The following is a 14,597-nucleotide window of genomic DNA, read 5'->3' as shown; positions in this document are numbered from 1 at the left end:
ATTTTATTGAGAGATAGTTGACTATACTATAGGATAACATTATATTAATTTTAGGTGTATGATACAATGAATTAATATGTACATATTGCAAAATAGTCACAACAATGAGTTTAGTCAACATCCATCACTTCCCATAGTTATAAATTTATTTTTCCTGTGATAAGAACTTTGAAGATCTAGCAACTTCCTCTTGTAACTTAATCTTAGCAACTTTCAAATGTACAATACAGTGTTGCTACTTATAGTGACTCTACTGTGTGTTACACCCCCCAGAATTTATTTATCTTACAATTTAAAGTTTGTACCTTTTGACCCCATTCACCCATTTTACTAACCTTTACCCCCTGCCTCTGGTGACAACCAATCTGTTCTCACATAAAAGTGAGATCATACAGGAGCATCTGGGTGGCTCAGTCGGTTAAGCATCTGACTCTTGATTTTGGCTCAGGTCATGATTTCACAGCTTTGTGAGATCAAGCCCCACATCGGGCTCTGTGCTGACATTGTGGAGTTTGCTTGGGAATCTCGCTTGCCTTCTCTCTTTGCCACTTCCTCCCTCTCTCTCTCAAAAATGAATAAACTTTTTTTTTGAAGTGAAGTCATGCAGTATTTGTCTTTTTGTTTCTGGCTTATTTCACTTAGCATAACACTCTCAAGTTCTATCCATGTTATCACAAATGGCATGCTTTCCTTATTTTTTATGGCTGAAAAATATTCGTGTGTGTGTGTGTGTGTGTGTGTGTGTGTGTGTGACATTTTATGTGTTCATTTGTCAGTGAACACTTAGTTGTTTCCATGTCTCAACTACTGTAATGTTGCAACTAACATGGGGTGCATATATCTTTTTGAGGCACTGGTTTCCTTTCCTTCACGTATACCTATATCCACAGAGAGAGCATGAAGATTGCACCAGCTTCCCTTCAGCTCTCTGAAAAGGATTGCAGTCAGCCCCTAGATGTGTGTTAAATTAGAAGCTTGACCCTGTGCCCCCTTCCTTAAGTTGCTTCTTTCAGTTGAAAACTGGGTAGTTTAGTCTGCTGCATCTTTGCTGACAGCCACAGGGAGTCCCGTAAGTTCATTAAGAACTTGTTTTTGTTTAGTATTGTGGGTCTCAGAGACACAAGACCTGCCGGGCCATGCCTCAGGTGGAAGACTTAAAAGATGGGACGAACCCTTCACTCCTGAAGGAGAAGCTGGGATTTATGGGTTCCCTCTTGATGATATGTCACCCTGCTCCAGGTCGGGGTTTATGGTGAGAAGCTACCTCAGCCTCTCCCCCTTTCAGTGTGTGTGTGTGCGTGTGTGTGTGTGTGCGCGTGTGTGTGTGTGTGTGTGTGTGTGTGTGTGTGTGTGTTTTCTTTCTTTCACTTGATGTGTAGGAGTCACACAGCTAATTTCTGGATTTCTTTCAGAGGGAATTATTCTGTAGGTAGCTGTGGATTTGGTGTATCTGTGAGAGGAGATAAGTTCAGGAGTCTCTTGTGTTACCATCTTTAACCAGAACCCTTTCTATATTTCTCATTCTGTCCTCATAAATAGAGAATGAGATAAGATTATAGGAATATACATTTGCAGTGCTTAGGCAGTCTGAAATACCTGCTAAATTTTTGTTCTAGTTATTATGCAAATAACATTATTTTTAGATGTTTTGTTGGGGAACAACTCTGCCTCTCAAATAATAAGTTGGAGTGATGGAATTGATGTGTTGTTGAAATGTATTGTGAAATAAAATTTTTGGTGTGATGTATTACCATGTATAGGATCATAAGCAATATCTTTTAATAAGTACTTTAAACATTTTTTTGTTTATTTATTTTTGAGAGAGTGAGAGAGAGAGCAGGAACGGGAAAGGGGTAGAAAGAGAGGGAGACACAGAATCTGAAGCAGGCTCCAGGCTCCGAGCTGTCAACACAGAGCCTGATGTGGGGCTCAAACTCATGAAACGCGAGATCATGACCTGAGCTGCAGTCAGACACTTAACTGACTGAGCCATCCAGATGCCCCAAGTACTTTAAAAATATCGTTTCAAAGATAAAATTGAAGAGATGATTTAAATAATGTGACTGGATAGGTGTGCAAGGAATTAGTTTCCATACATTTCTTGAAAATAGGCATTAGTATTATTTATATAGTTGTCTTTTTAAAAAGTCCATTTGCCTATTGTGTTTTCAGTTTCCTTTATGTCCTGGTAATATTCTTAGGGCACATATCATTTACTAAGGATTACTGCCAGCTGGGGCAGGTGATGGCTCAGGGATAATCCTTAAGAAGTACCCAGATTCAATTATTCTCACTTAAATGATTTAGTTTGGACATATTTGATGGGGTAGAGTTTTATTTTAGAAGCAAGGTGAAATTTTTCATCTTTAGTTCTACCCTTGAAATAGTCTGCCAGATTGATGGAGCCTCATTTAGGGCTCATCAGAAACTGTGAACACTGCAATATGGTTTGATTATAGTGCTAAATATCAAGCAACACAGACAAGAATACCATTTAGCCAGGTGTGATTTATGCATACTTAAAATAAAAAAAACATTTTTTAAAAATTTAAGATCATTTGTTTTGCATAGAAAAATATTATATGGGTCTTAGAAAGCAAAAACAAAATTAAGCAGTGTATGATTGCAAATGATTTTAGTAAACTGTCTTTTATTAAAGAGACATTAGTAACAATGCTCTTAAAGATGAGGCAACATTGGATGGTTGGTCAGTGGCTCTTTTGTTTTTCTTATTTGAAATACCCAGAGCAATATTAGGAGTTTTAAGTTAGAAAAATGCTGTGCTAAATAAAAATAAACCATTTTATTTGTGGGGAGGCTTCTGAGAGCCTTTGCCACGCTAATATATCTGTATGCCAGAAGGATTACCAAAAAGCAGATCTGCATTTGACTAGAAAACCTTTAAATTTGAAATATCTCACCCCATTATTACTTCTGGGAAAAATACTTAGGAATCACTAATACATGGATTATTAGTCCCATTTTATAATCATCTCATGTCTTCACTCCTATGCTATGTTTAAAATAGATAATTGCATATGTGATAATTGTCAGGAACAATATAAACCTATCATACTATTATGATCATAGTTTTTGACCTGTTATCATCATTATTGCTGTTTCCTTGTGCTATTTCCCATCCTAGAGGTCTAAGCTCTCCTGTGTGATGGTAAAGAGAGAAAGCCCAGTAGCACAATGTCTGGATGGCTCTGAATCCTCACATAGACCTGCAGAGCAAGTTTGTTTATTTTCCCAACTCAAGGTAGCTGATAGATATCTGGATGACCTATATATTTTCAAATTTTCTAACTTAAGGTTTTTATTTCTTTCTGTCGTCCATAGACTATATTCTCCTAAAGACCGTTATTTCCCATTTGATGCACACACTACATCTGTCTACCTATTTCTCAATACTACCACAAAGAATAGTGCATAGTAGACTCTTATACATGTTGGTTGAATAAATATACAAATCGTGAGTAAATGAATAAATATGATAGCATCCATAAACCTAAAGTTTCATGGAATATGATGCAGCCTATACAGGATATGATGAACCATCCATGATAACTTTTCAAAAGAAGCAGTTTTATGAAAAGAATTAGTTATTTTCTCTTCAGTTTTGATTATAATCAGAATTTGATCAATTATTTTTAATTGATATAATGATACATTTGAGTGCATTTTACTAATGATAACAACCCTTAAGTTTTCATAGGCTTATGTGATTTCATAAGCTTTGTCTATTAAATTTGTAAATCTGATAATAGGACAATCATCTGTAGGTTATGTAATGTGTCACATGCATTGTATACCTATATTATGGAGATTGCTTGTAAGTAGATTCTGGACATGGAAAATTCATATTAACTTGTGGGCCGTATAAAAGTTCCTGAGAAAACTTTTCTATGTGAGTCAGTCCACATTGTATAAATGTGACTGTATTAGAGTAGTGTAATCATTGATTAATGAGTTTTCAAGCATAATCCAGCTAACCCATTTAAGATGAGTTTATAGTTTGAGGGAACCCCAATTTCTGATGCTCAATGTTTAAAGATCTGAAATGCAATTTGAAAATAGAACAAAGTGAAAGCCATATTGGACTTTAAAAGTTAACATTGTAGAAAGAAATCATGCCTAGTTCTCATTTTTATGTTATCTATAAAATTCTGTGTGTTCATAAATGTTAAATAGGTGAGTCTTTCAAATTCTACTTTTTTCTTTAAATTTTTTTAATGTTTGTTTATTTTTGATGGAGGGAGAGAGAGAGAGAGAGAGAGAGAGAGAGAGCAGGGGAGGGGCAGAAAGAGAGGGAGACATAGAATCTGAAGCAGGCTCCAAGCTCCCAGCTGTCAGCAAAGAGCCCAATGCAGCGGTCAAACCCATGAACCATGAGATCATGACCTGAGCCAAGGACGCTGAACCAATTGAGCCACCCAGGTGCCCCTTTCAAATTTTACTTTTTTTTTACTTCCCTTGTATCTAAAGGCAGAGAGAGGAGTGCTCATGTAGAATCTTAGCATAAGATGCTGTAGTGATGCTCTGTGCATTTATAGCCTTTGCATTTCAGGTCTCCATTATATGCTCTAGATAGGTTGTAGCACCTCTACTATCTCTGCCTTTTCTAAAACACTCTTACAATGGCAACGGAGAGAAATGAGAAATGCAGGGGCTTTATGAAATGATTTGTTAGCTTGAAAACTTATATATTAGTCCAATGCTAATAAAGTGAGTTGGGTGTGAGAATGCTGTCTACAAAACCGGTTTTTCGTATTTCAAAAAATAGTTTGTATAATATATTTGTATTTGCGGATTTATGACATTTTTGGGATTTGAGCTTAAACTTAAAAACATCCCTACTATTTACGACCCACAAAAATGATTTACTTTTGTTTTTTTTTCAAACTAATTCAATGTATTTATTATCTTCTAGCTATCACATTGAGAAATGTGCTGTGAACCTAGAAGTTATTTTTTTCTTTTTTTTTTTTTTTTAATTTAAATTCAAGTCAATATATGGTGTCATCTTGGCTTTAGGAGTAGAATTCACTGATTCATCTCTTACGTATGACACCTAGTGCTCATCCCAAAAAGTGCCCTCCTTAATGTCCATCACCCATTTGACCCATCTCCCCACTCCCCTCCCCTCCAGCAACCCTCAGTTTGTTCTCTGAATTTAAAAGTCTCTCATGATTTGCCTCTCTCTCTGTTTTTATCTTATTTTTCCCTTCCCTTCCCCTATGTCATCTGTTGAGTATCTCAAATTTTACACGTGAGTGAAATTATATCTTTTTCTGACTTATTTTGCTTAGCATAGTACCCTCTAGTTCCATCCACATTGTTGCAAATGGCAAGATTTCATTCTTTTTCATCACCGAGTAGTATTCCAGTGTGTGTGTGTGTGTGTGTGTGTGCATTACACCACATCTTCTTTATCTGTTCATCAGTTGATGGACATTTGGGCTCTTTCATGATTTACTTTTCCTAACATGTATTTTTATCTAACTTTTTAGTTAGTCTCTGCTTTGTATGTCAACAATTAGGAAATAGGAAAATCCTACTGGAAATAATAACTTTTAAATACACAGAATATATTAATTTATATCTTAATTGAGGATAGTTTGAAATGAAAGTGTTCTTTTATAAAAAATATGTTTCTAGAAAAATATTGGGAAAGTTTTTGAATGTTAAATATATAACTCAGCTTTCTGGTACTCAAGCAATCTATGTGATATTTATAGTTTAAAACTGCCATTTTTCTTTCAGATTATTGACTCAAGAACGGATATTGAATGTACTTACTAGAGATGCAATATCTTAGGGTAGAATGAGGAGTTGAGATTTTTGGGGAAGATTACTGAATTAGGGGTCTTATAAGAAAACATTTTTTCATTAAATTATTTGGCTATTCTTGAAGCTCATGGTCTTTTGGGTTTAGCTAGCCCAAACATATTTCTGTTGATAGTCACAGTGATAAACATTGGTTTGCTTAGAAAGTGTAATTAAGGATTAGCGTTTGATACTGCCCCTGGTGTGTGGTAATATTCCCAGGAGGGAAACTACCAAACCTCTTCTTAGTAAATAAATGTTGATTTTACTTACCATTTAATCATCTGTATTATTCCACGCGCATGGACATTATGTAGAAAAACAGAAAGCATATATTTAATGTATTAGAACTAATTTTAGAATAGAGTATTCTTATTGATGATGGTTTAATGAACATTTTTTATTTGAATTTTTATGCTTCAAACATTTTTATATTTCTCTTGTATTTTTTATAAAGCTTATGCCAGCCATATATCTGTTCTTTTTAATGTAAATAAATCAACATTTTTTTATCTAACAGGTTGCCTGGAAAGAAAAGAATGAAAATTCTATGGTATATGTAATTTGTAAATATGCCATGAAATGCATTTTTTTGTAATTTGAAAATACTGAATTTTTCTTCTCTGTTTTTCTACCATAACCTTTTGTTTGTTACCAGTTCAGAATCAAACCTAGATTGCTTTATTCAACATTAATGTAATGCAAGCAAATCACTATGGTCATAGATGGCTTGAACAGATTCTTCCTCAGTCCCTTGGGGAAACTATATTGTTTAACTCATTGAAATAAACTTTCAGATATTGAAAAGGGCTTAAGAGAAAGTCATTGTGACCATTTAAGTAATGAACTTTACTGCCTCTGTTTATGTGAATCTCAACAAATACTTTTACCATCATAAAGAAGCAGAATTTATTTTATTGCACATTCATTTTCAATTAAAAAACTGAGTACCTGTTATGTGCCAGGCACTGCATTAGACATTAAAGATATAGAATGAAAAAGAAGTTAGACATGATCTCCAGACTCAAATAGCAGACTACACAAAAGGAGAGAGAGAAGTCGTGGATAAACCACAAAACTATTTGATCCATTCTCTGAATAAGAAAAGGGGACTCTTAATTATAGAGAACAAACTAAGGGTTGATGGAGGAAGGTGAGTGGGGGATGGGCTGAGTGGGGGATGGGCTAAATTGGTGATGGGCATTCAGGAGGGCACTTGTAATGAGCACTGGGTGTTATATGTAAGTGATGAATCACTAAATTCTACACCTGAAACCAGTTTTATCATATACGTTAACCAGAATTTAAATGGAAACTTGAAAAAGAAAAAAAAGATGAGAAGTTGCCATCTTATTTACTAAGCTGGTTGTCATCTGGAGCTGGACAGCAAAAAGAAACCTTATGTTAGTACATGCACTAGGTGAAAACAACCTATTTTCTATTTCACTACTCTAGGTACATAGAAAAGAAAAATGTAAATTTGCAGAAATGATTTTTTTGTTTTTTGGTATATGTAATACAAAACTGGCCATTAAACTCAGATTTTCAAGGGCAGTTCTGTCCTGTTTTTTATTAAAATAACTGAGAATTGCCATTATTTTGCCATCCAAAGGATGCCTCTTATATTTTACTTTGCACTGAAAGTAGCACTACACATACACACACACATATATATATACACATTTTGATTATATTTGAATAATAAAACAATAATACCAGTGCTGATGTTGGTTCTAAATTCTTGTGTTAAAAGACATGGGGAATCTGTTCAAAAAGGTAACTGGTGTTGTTTGAGATAGAGTCTTCTGTTTAAAACAATTGTTCTTAAAGATATGTTTTCCTTATGGTATTAGAAATTAATTATGCAAACCATATGATTATGTTGTGGTAATAAGGAATGCATTTTCTCTAAAAAGGTGGCCGATTATTATTCATTCCCAGTGCTGGTTAGAGATGGTAGGCCACAAATATTAGCTATCATATCTATTAATATACTCAAAGTGCCAACTCATAACTCTTATTAAACCGAAGAAATTAAAAGAAAGACACAAACTAATTTTAAAAATCATTAATAAGAAGGCTAATTTTTGAATAGTGACCATGGTTTAAATTCTAGTATCACTAAACTGAAATTCAGTGTAAGGACTTGGCAAATGATCTGCTTTTTTACAGTAAAAACAATGGATTATTACAGATTTGTAAGGTTGAATTGATTCTTTGAAAGTAATTTCATTTGTTAACGAAAATAACAATTTACTAACTGATATAAACTGTTTAGCAAAAGATAATACAGCAGCTACAGTATTTCATTTACAACAGATACGAAATATGAATTCCAAAGGAAGAAAATGAGAGAAACACATTCCTTTAACTTCCTGAAAAAGCATATTACTTAAAAGTATCAATATGAAATAATGAAAGAGATATGATACTTGGATATAGATGCATTTTTTTCTTAGACTGTAAACTACTTTTATTAAAATAAAATAAAATTACCATGTGAATCCTATGCCACAGTAAAAGTTTGAATGTAGATATCTTTCTGAGTATGGTCCCTATCTTACCCATCTTTGTATTCCGTAGAGCTTCAGGCAGTGACTAGCAGAAGTGAATACTCAGTTATTGGAAATAAAACAAATCATGGTTGGATAGATAAATAAAGTTAAGTATCTCCTCCTTCTTGCCCACTTCCTCAGAATTCTTTATTGTATATTCATTGAAGTATAACATTTCAATCAAGGAGCACTGTGGAAAGATAGAAAGGGATCTGAATTCACAGAAATGCTGAGACCTTGTACTAGCCCTGATTCTCTCTAGCTGTTGCACACTAGACAAGTCACTGAATGTCCCTGAGCCTATTTCTTCAGCTGCAACATTAAGGATTTGGAAAAGAATGATTCCCCAACTTATGCTTTGATATTATAACACAGTATACTGGCCCGTGTGGAACTTATCTTTCTCTTGATCTTTAAAATTGGACAAATTTCTGCTTTATGTTTTTCTTGGGTTTAGAGAGATAATTCATTATTACTGTTTAAAAGATTCCCTGTTGTGCTGCAGCTGGCACAGGTGAAAGAAATTAAGTGAGAGAGCAGTAGCACTATAAGACTTCGTCACGTACTCTGCTTAATTATAGAAGTCAGAACTTGGAAATGAGATTTATGAAGATAAGTTGAAATGCAGGTAATATGTTTCAGGATAATGTAGGGTTGATGATGTGTTATTTTGGAATCTCAAGTTTTCAACTTTTGCATAAGTAAAGAAGGATGGTGTTTTTTTTTTAATTTTTTTTTAACGTTTATTTATTTTTGAGACAGACAGAGCATGAACGGGGGAGGGGCAGAGAGAGAGGGAGACACAGAATCGGAAGCAGGCTCCAGTCTCTGAGCCATCAGCCCAGAGCCCGACGCGGGGCTCGAATTCACGGACCGTGAGATCGTGACCTGAGCTGAAGTCGGACGCGCAACCGACTGAGCCACCTAGGAGCCCCAAAGGATGGTTTTATAAAATAACAGGATCAATGGATTCTCCAGTATCTAGGCCAATGAGTTTGATGTTGGTCCTATTAACATTCTAAATTTGATGATTAATTGCCTAGAGTGTGAGCACTGAGAAACAACTAGGAGCTAACATGAGCTTTTTGATTATAGTGAGTATCAGCTCAAGGGACTATGTAAAAATAATGGACTTTAATTTATATCAGATATTTAGCAAAAATACCCATTATATTCTTTTTCATATAGTGGAGAAAAATGGACTGAAGTGCATTCATAGCTGGTTGATCAAATTTACCCAAACAGTGTTAATTACTACATCCATATAAGTCTAAAAGGGAGGGTCTCCTTTACTATGTATTGTCTCTTTTTTAAAGAATTAATTTTTCAATGATTGGATGGTTGTTTATTAATTTTCAGTGGCTGGATATGATATTTTCCATTTTCTAGGTGATGACTTAGTGCTTGAATTTATATGAACTGTTTAGTATTATCTTGAATGACCAGAAGAATAGACTAAACCAAGCAAGATTAAATTTTATAAGGCAGAGAGTTGTACATTTGGCATTTAACTTTCAAAAATAAACTATACAAGTACAGAATGCTAAGTAATCCAGTTTGACAATATTTCAAGTATAGAATATTTAATTGGTTAGGGAAGTCTTGGGTTTTATTAATAAAAGTATAGATATTAGACAAAAACTGGCAATGTCCCTGCTCTATACTATACTGGTCAGACTTCATGCCAACTTTTTTATTACAGGAAGCATGTAGAAAGGAACAATTATTTAACTGAAATGAATTCAGCAAAGTAATTAGGTTGTTAGAAATTCTCAAAACCGTGTGTATTAGACCATGGTTGGTTTTACTATCTACTGTTATTCAACCATTCATCTTTCTTCTGGTAATCATAATTCTATTTTCCTCCTCGGAATTGAGACTCCTTCCACTTTCAGTTCTTACTTTTATTTTTTTTTCAAAGTTTATTTATTTATTTTTGAGAGAGAGAGACAGAGCATGCACGAGAGGGTGAGGGACAGAGAGAGAATCCTAAGCAGGCTCTGCACTGTCAGCACAGAGCCCAATGTGGGATTCGATCTCATGAAACATGAGATCATGCCCTGAGCTGAAACCAAGAGTCAGATGTTTAACCGACTGAGCCAACCAGGCACTTTCTCAGTCCTTGCTTTTAGAGTGAAGCAGTATTTACAGTCTGCTCTGGGAATAGGTCAGGAGAAATAGAATTACGGTCAGCACAGATGGACTCTGTAGTCATAATTGTTGTTTAAGACCAGTGTCTGTTCTGATTGATTGGTGGCAGTGCCCATTCTGATTGGCTTATAACCAGTAAATGTCTACATAACCCCATAACTTAAGTTGAATTGGCCTTTTTTTTTTTTTACCCTGCCCTCAGCAATTAATTTCCTGATTAATGTGAATTAGGCTGAGGACATTTTCTCGTATTTGCTAGACTCAGAGTTATGAAGACATAGATTATAACTGTCTTAATATTAAAATGGGAAAATCTGTGAAGCCAGTGTGGGGTAGATGAATCAAGTTTTGGAGATGTAAAAACAATGTTCCAATGACATAATTTAAGCCCCTGAATCATACTAAACCTGAATCTGGTAGATTTACTTCAGTACTTGGTTCAAAAAATAGTTAAGTTTTGCTTAAGCCAGAACCAAAAGAATCCTAACTGATGTATTACATAGGAAACAAACAAGAAAATATGTAAAACACAACTAGAGGATATTTACTTTATATGACAAAGAGGGAAACAGGTTCTTTATATGTAATTGATCTGTTCTCAGATCTCGATTATTTAGAGACTATCAAATGGTGCACATGGATAGCAGGTCTAAGTAGACAGATTTGGGATCAATGAAAGGCTGAAGATCTTTGCAATTTAAGTTATCCAATAATGAAATAAACATTTTCTGTGGTATTAAGTGCTAAAGTAAAATCTGGATCATAAAGAATATTGTCTTGGGTTGAAGTGTCTACTCGCTGTTACTAAAATTCGTAAAATTTATTGAATAATTACTGTGCTGGACACTGTAGCAAGCGTTTTATATCTATATCTATATCTATATCTATATCTATATCTATATCTATATCTATATCTATATCTATATCTATATATCTATATATCTATATATATCTATATATATACATGTATCTATATATATATATAGCCTGCAAAGTCAGTACTATATCTAAATGAAGAAACAAGGGAGAAATGAAATTGAATCATTCACCCAAGGAGAGAAAACTAGAAAGCAGCAATGATGGGCATGAAACCCAATGTATCTGATTGACTTTAAAACTTTGCTATTTCTCCATTAACATTCTAACAGTGCCCGGATTTTTATGGATTCAATGCAATTATAAAACCCTGTATTTTGCCAATATTTTAGTAATGATTTACATAAAAAGAAAAATGAACTGATGTAGTCCAAAATGAATTATCTTTGATTTATGGACAGTAAGGTTTTACGGAAGTTCTAAAAATACACTAAAAGCACTCTAGTATGTAAATTTCATGATGATTAAAAGGTGTCATACCTATGTAAATGTAATGGAACTGAGGGGCTTACATAAATCCATAAATTCTAAAAGAAAAAAATCTAAACACAATTAGTCATAAAATGTCAAACAAATATGTTGTGATTTCTGAGAAAGCCTAACAGAACTTCTAAGCAATAGGTACTCAAGAGCTAAACAGTCACATAGTGTCCTAAGAGTTGTATCCAACATGAATTTTTTGAGAATTGATACAGTGAGGATACATAGAAGAAAAGCCTTGTGCTGTAGATGGGGTCCTGATAGCAAATATACAAAAAAGCTTGGTTGATAATTACATTGCTGGTTTATTGCTTCTCAATGACATATTTGAAAATAAAGAAACTATCATTGTGGGCTCATTCAAAAGGTTGTACTAGTGCAGGTAATCTGGTAGAATGTTTATGTAAGCATCATCCTAAGACCTCTATTGTTTGAAGTCACTGTACTTTCTAATATGAGAAATATTATATACTATGGATTGTAGGACTGGTGCAGTCAAGACAACACGTGGCCTTATAGAACTGCTAACTAGAATTCATTTTCATCATAAAAATTTCCCAGTTCTTTAAAGGCAGAGATTTAAAGCAGATTCATTATGTGATTTATTAGGTCGAATATTGTGGTCAAACAAACCCAAGTTTTAATTATGATCCTGTTATGTGCTGAATGGATTCCTTAACCTTTGCAAGTCTCTGTTTTCTCTTCTGGTAATGGAGATGCTAATGTTTACCTGCTTCAAAGATTATTACTAGAATTAAATCACGTAATCTTAAACTTCTTTACCTGCCTCAAATGGTGCTGAACGGACAGTAGCCGCCTTCCCTGTTCTTTCCCGCCAAACCCTCCCCTTACTTTTCTGTAATAACCTAAAAATTAATGAAAAACAACTATCTTCTTAACATAAGTCAGACTTTAGGCCTATGTTTTGTGTATAAGCTATTCTAAATCCTATAAGGAATGTATTTCAGGGGGAAAAGGCTAAGGTTGCATGATAAAGAAATTCAGAATAAATAGGAGTCCATTTTTAAATCAAACTGTATTTCCTCTTTTTACCATCCCACCTTATTTCAGAATATTTCTATGGTCCTTCCAGAAAGAGTCCTATTACCTGGATGCTATAGCTTTTCTTAGTCATGTTGAAGAGTAGTAATTTTACACACAAAATCTTTCATTTCAAATTTGGGCTTGGAGCATTGGTCTTCCCTAATTTGGGAAAGTCACTTGAGTGCATAACTGCAGAGGAAACATATTACCTCTTAGGTAAAGGCAACCTTGGAGCTGTTGCTGGAACACAATGAAAAAAGGAAGTTAAATCAAACCTCATTAGCTAGGGCCCTAAATATTGTACAAGCAGATAGCAGTTCACTTGAAATGGGAAACTGGGAAAAAGGCCACAAAGAAATTAAATGATTATTCTCCTAAGATCACATAGTGATAGAGTGCAACAGTCATGAGCAGAGCCTAAGAAGATTTAAGAGGCCAACAAATTTGGCTAAGCAAGCTTATATATTTTTCCAGCTCAGGAAGAGTTTACAAGTACAGAGTTACATTTTCTCTTGGTTTTGGTATTCACTGTTTCGAAAATCTTTGTAGATTAGAACAATAAAATTTATATGTCATATATATATCAAAGCACAATAATTCAAGTCCACACATGTATCACATTTATTTTTCATATATTTTAATTATTACTCCTTGATTGTATAGTTTAGTACACATAGGATGAATCAGTGCCCTGGCAACATTAAAAAAATCAAATTACAGTAAATAAAAAGATGAATATCCATCCTTTCTTCCTCATAGCCCCCCGCTCCCCAACGAGAACATAAAAATTTAATCTCTGAAAGTTTTAAATTATCAAAACAATGGGATAAAGTTATGCATCCTTTTTTTAAACCACATATGAGATCTAGCTATGTGACAGACTTGAAACAGAAAGTATTATTTTTTCCCAGCATTTTTTAAAAGCAGCAAACCATGAAGTACAATTTTATTTTGTCTTAATGATAATGAAAGATACTACATGTCACCACTGAACATGTACTAGTGTATGTGCTTGTGTTTTCGAAGGCTACTTTTTATTAGCTTAAACCCCTGAGCTGTTAAATGTAGCATAAAGCTGAATTTCCACTGTTCTACAGCAGGGGAAAAATTCTTTTAATTGGATGATTGCAAAGGGGGAGAGAAAAAAGGAAGAGCTTTTAAAAGTTTGGGTAGTTCAGATAAGAAAAATTCTGGATGCTTCAGCAAAATTACCAACCCTCTGAGATTCAATTTTGACTATTATTACTAATGTACTGCTTTCAGTGTACAGTAAATTAGATCTTGAACACATTATGGGCCAAATATTATCCTTTTATGCTCACGTGTAACCCCTAACAGGTTTCAATGGGAGATGGGCATGGTTACTTGAAAGCTGTTTTCCCAGTATTTTTCTACCCTAAATCTGATACAATGAAGGTGATTAGAAGAAATGTATGTAAAAAAATTAATAATAATAATCTCTTCATACAACATTTTTCCAATTACAGAGTTTTACACCACATATCATTTCATTGTATCTTTATAAAGCAGGGAATTTAATTGTATAAATAGAAATGTATTAAAGAGCCTCCAGAATCAAAATTTAATATTGGAGTTTCATAGAAAAGATGACTGTTTCTGTTTCTGTTTAACACAGCACTGTGTTGAAAAGAAGAAAATTGT

At 34.1% G+C, this 14,597-nt stretch overlaps 1 protein-coding gene and 1 long non-coding RNA gene across 2 annotated transcripts in view; one reads left to right on the top strand and one right to left on the bottom strand.

Moving 5' to 3' along the window:
* Positions 1-14,597, top strand: part of GRID2 (glutamate ionotropic receptor delta type subunit 2) — a 1,419,162-nt gene that overhangs the window by 576,330 nt on the left and 828,235 nt on the right. The gene's annotated exons all lie outside the window — the stretch shown is intronic.
* LOC113599771 (uncharacterized) overlaps positions 1-14,597 on the bottom strand; it is a 68,456-nt gene that overhangs the window by 20,937 nt on the left and 32,922 nt on the right. The window contains exon 3 of the long non-coding RNA XR_003420666.2: positions 8,394-8,574. This is a non-coding gene — a long non-coding RNA (uncharacterized LOC113599771). The remainder of the gene's footprint in view (positions 1-8,393; positions 8,575-14,597) is intronic.

Source organism: Acinonyx jubatus, chromosome B1 (assembly GCF_027475565.1).
Source record: "Acinonyx jubatus isolate Ajub_Pintada_27869175 chromosome B1, VMU_Ajub_asm_v1.0, whole genome shotgun sequence".
Classification (NCBI taxonomy): Eukaryota; Metazoa; Chordata; class Mammalia; order Carnivora; family Felidae; genus Acinonyx; species Acinonyx jubatus.
This window is presented reverse-complemented; position numbering and strand designations above follow the sequence as displayed.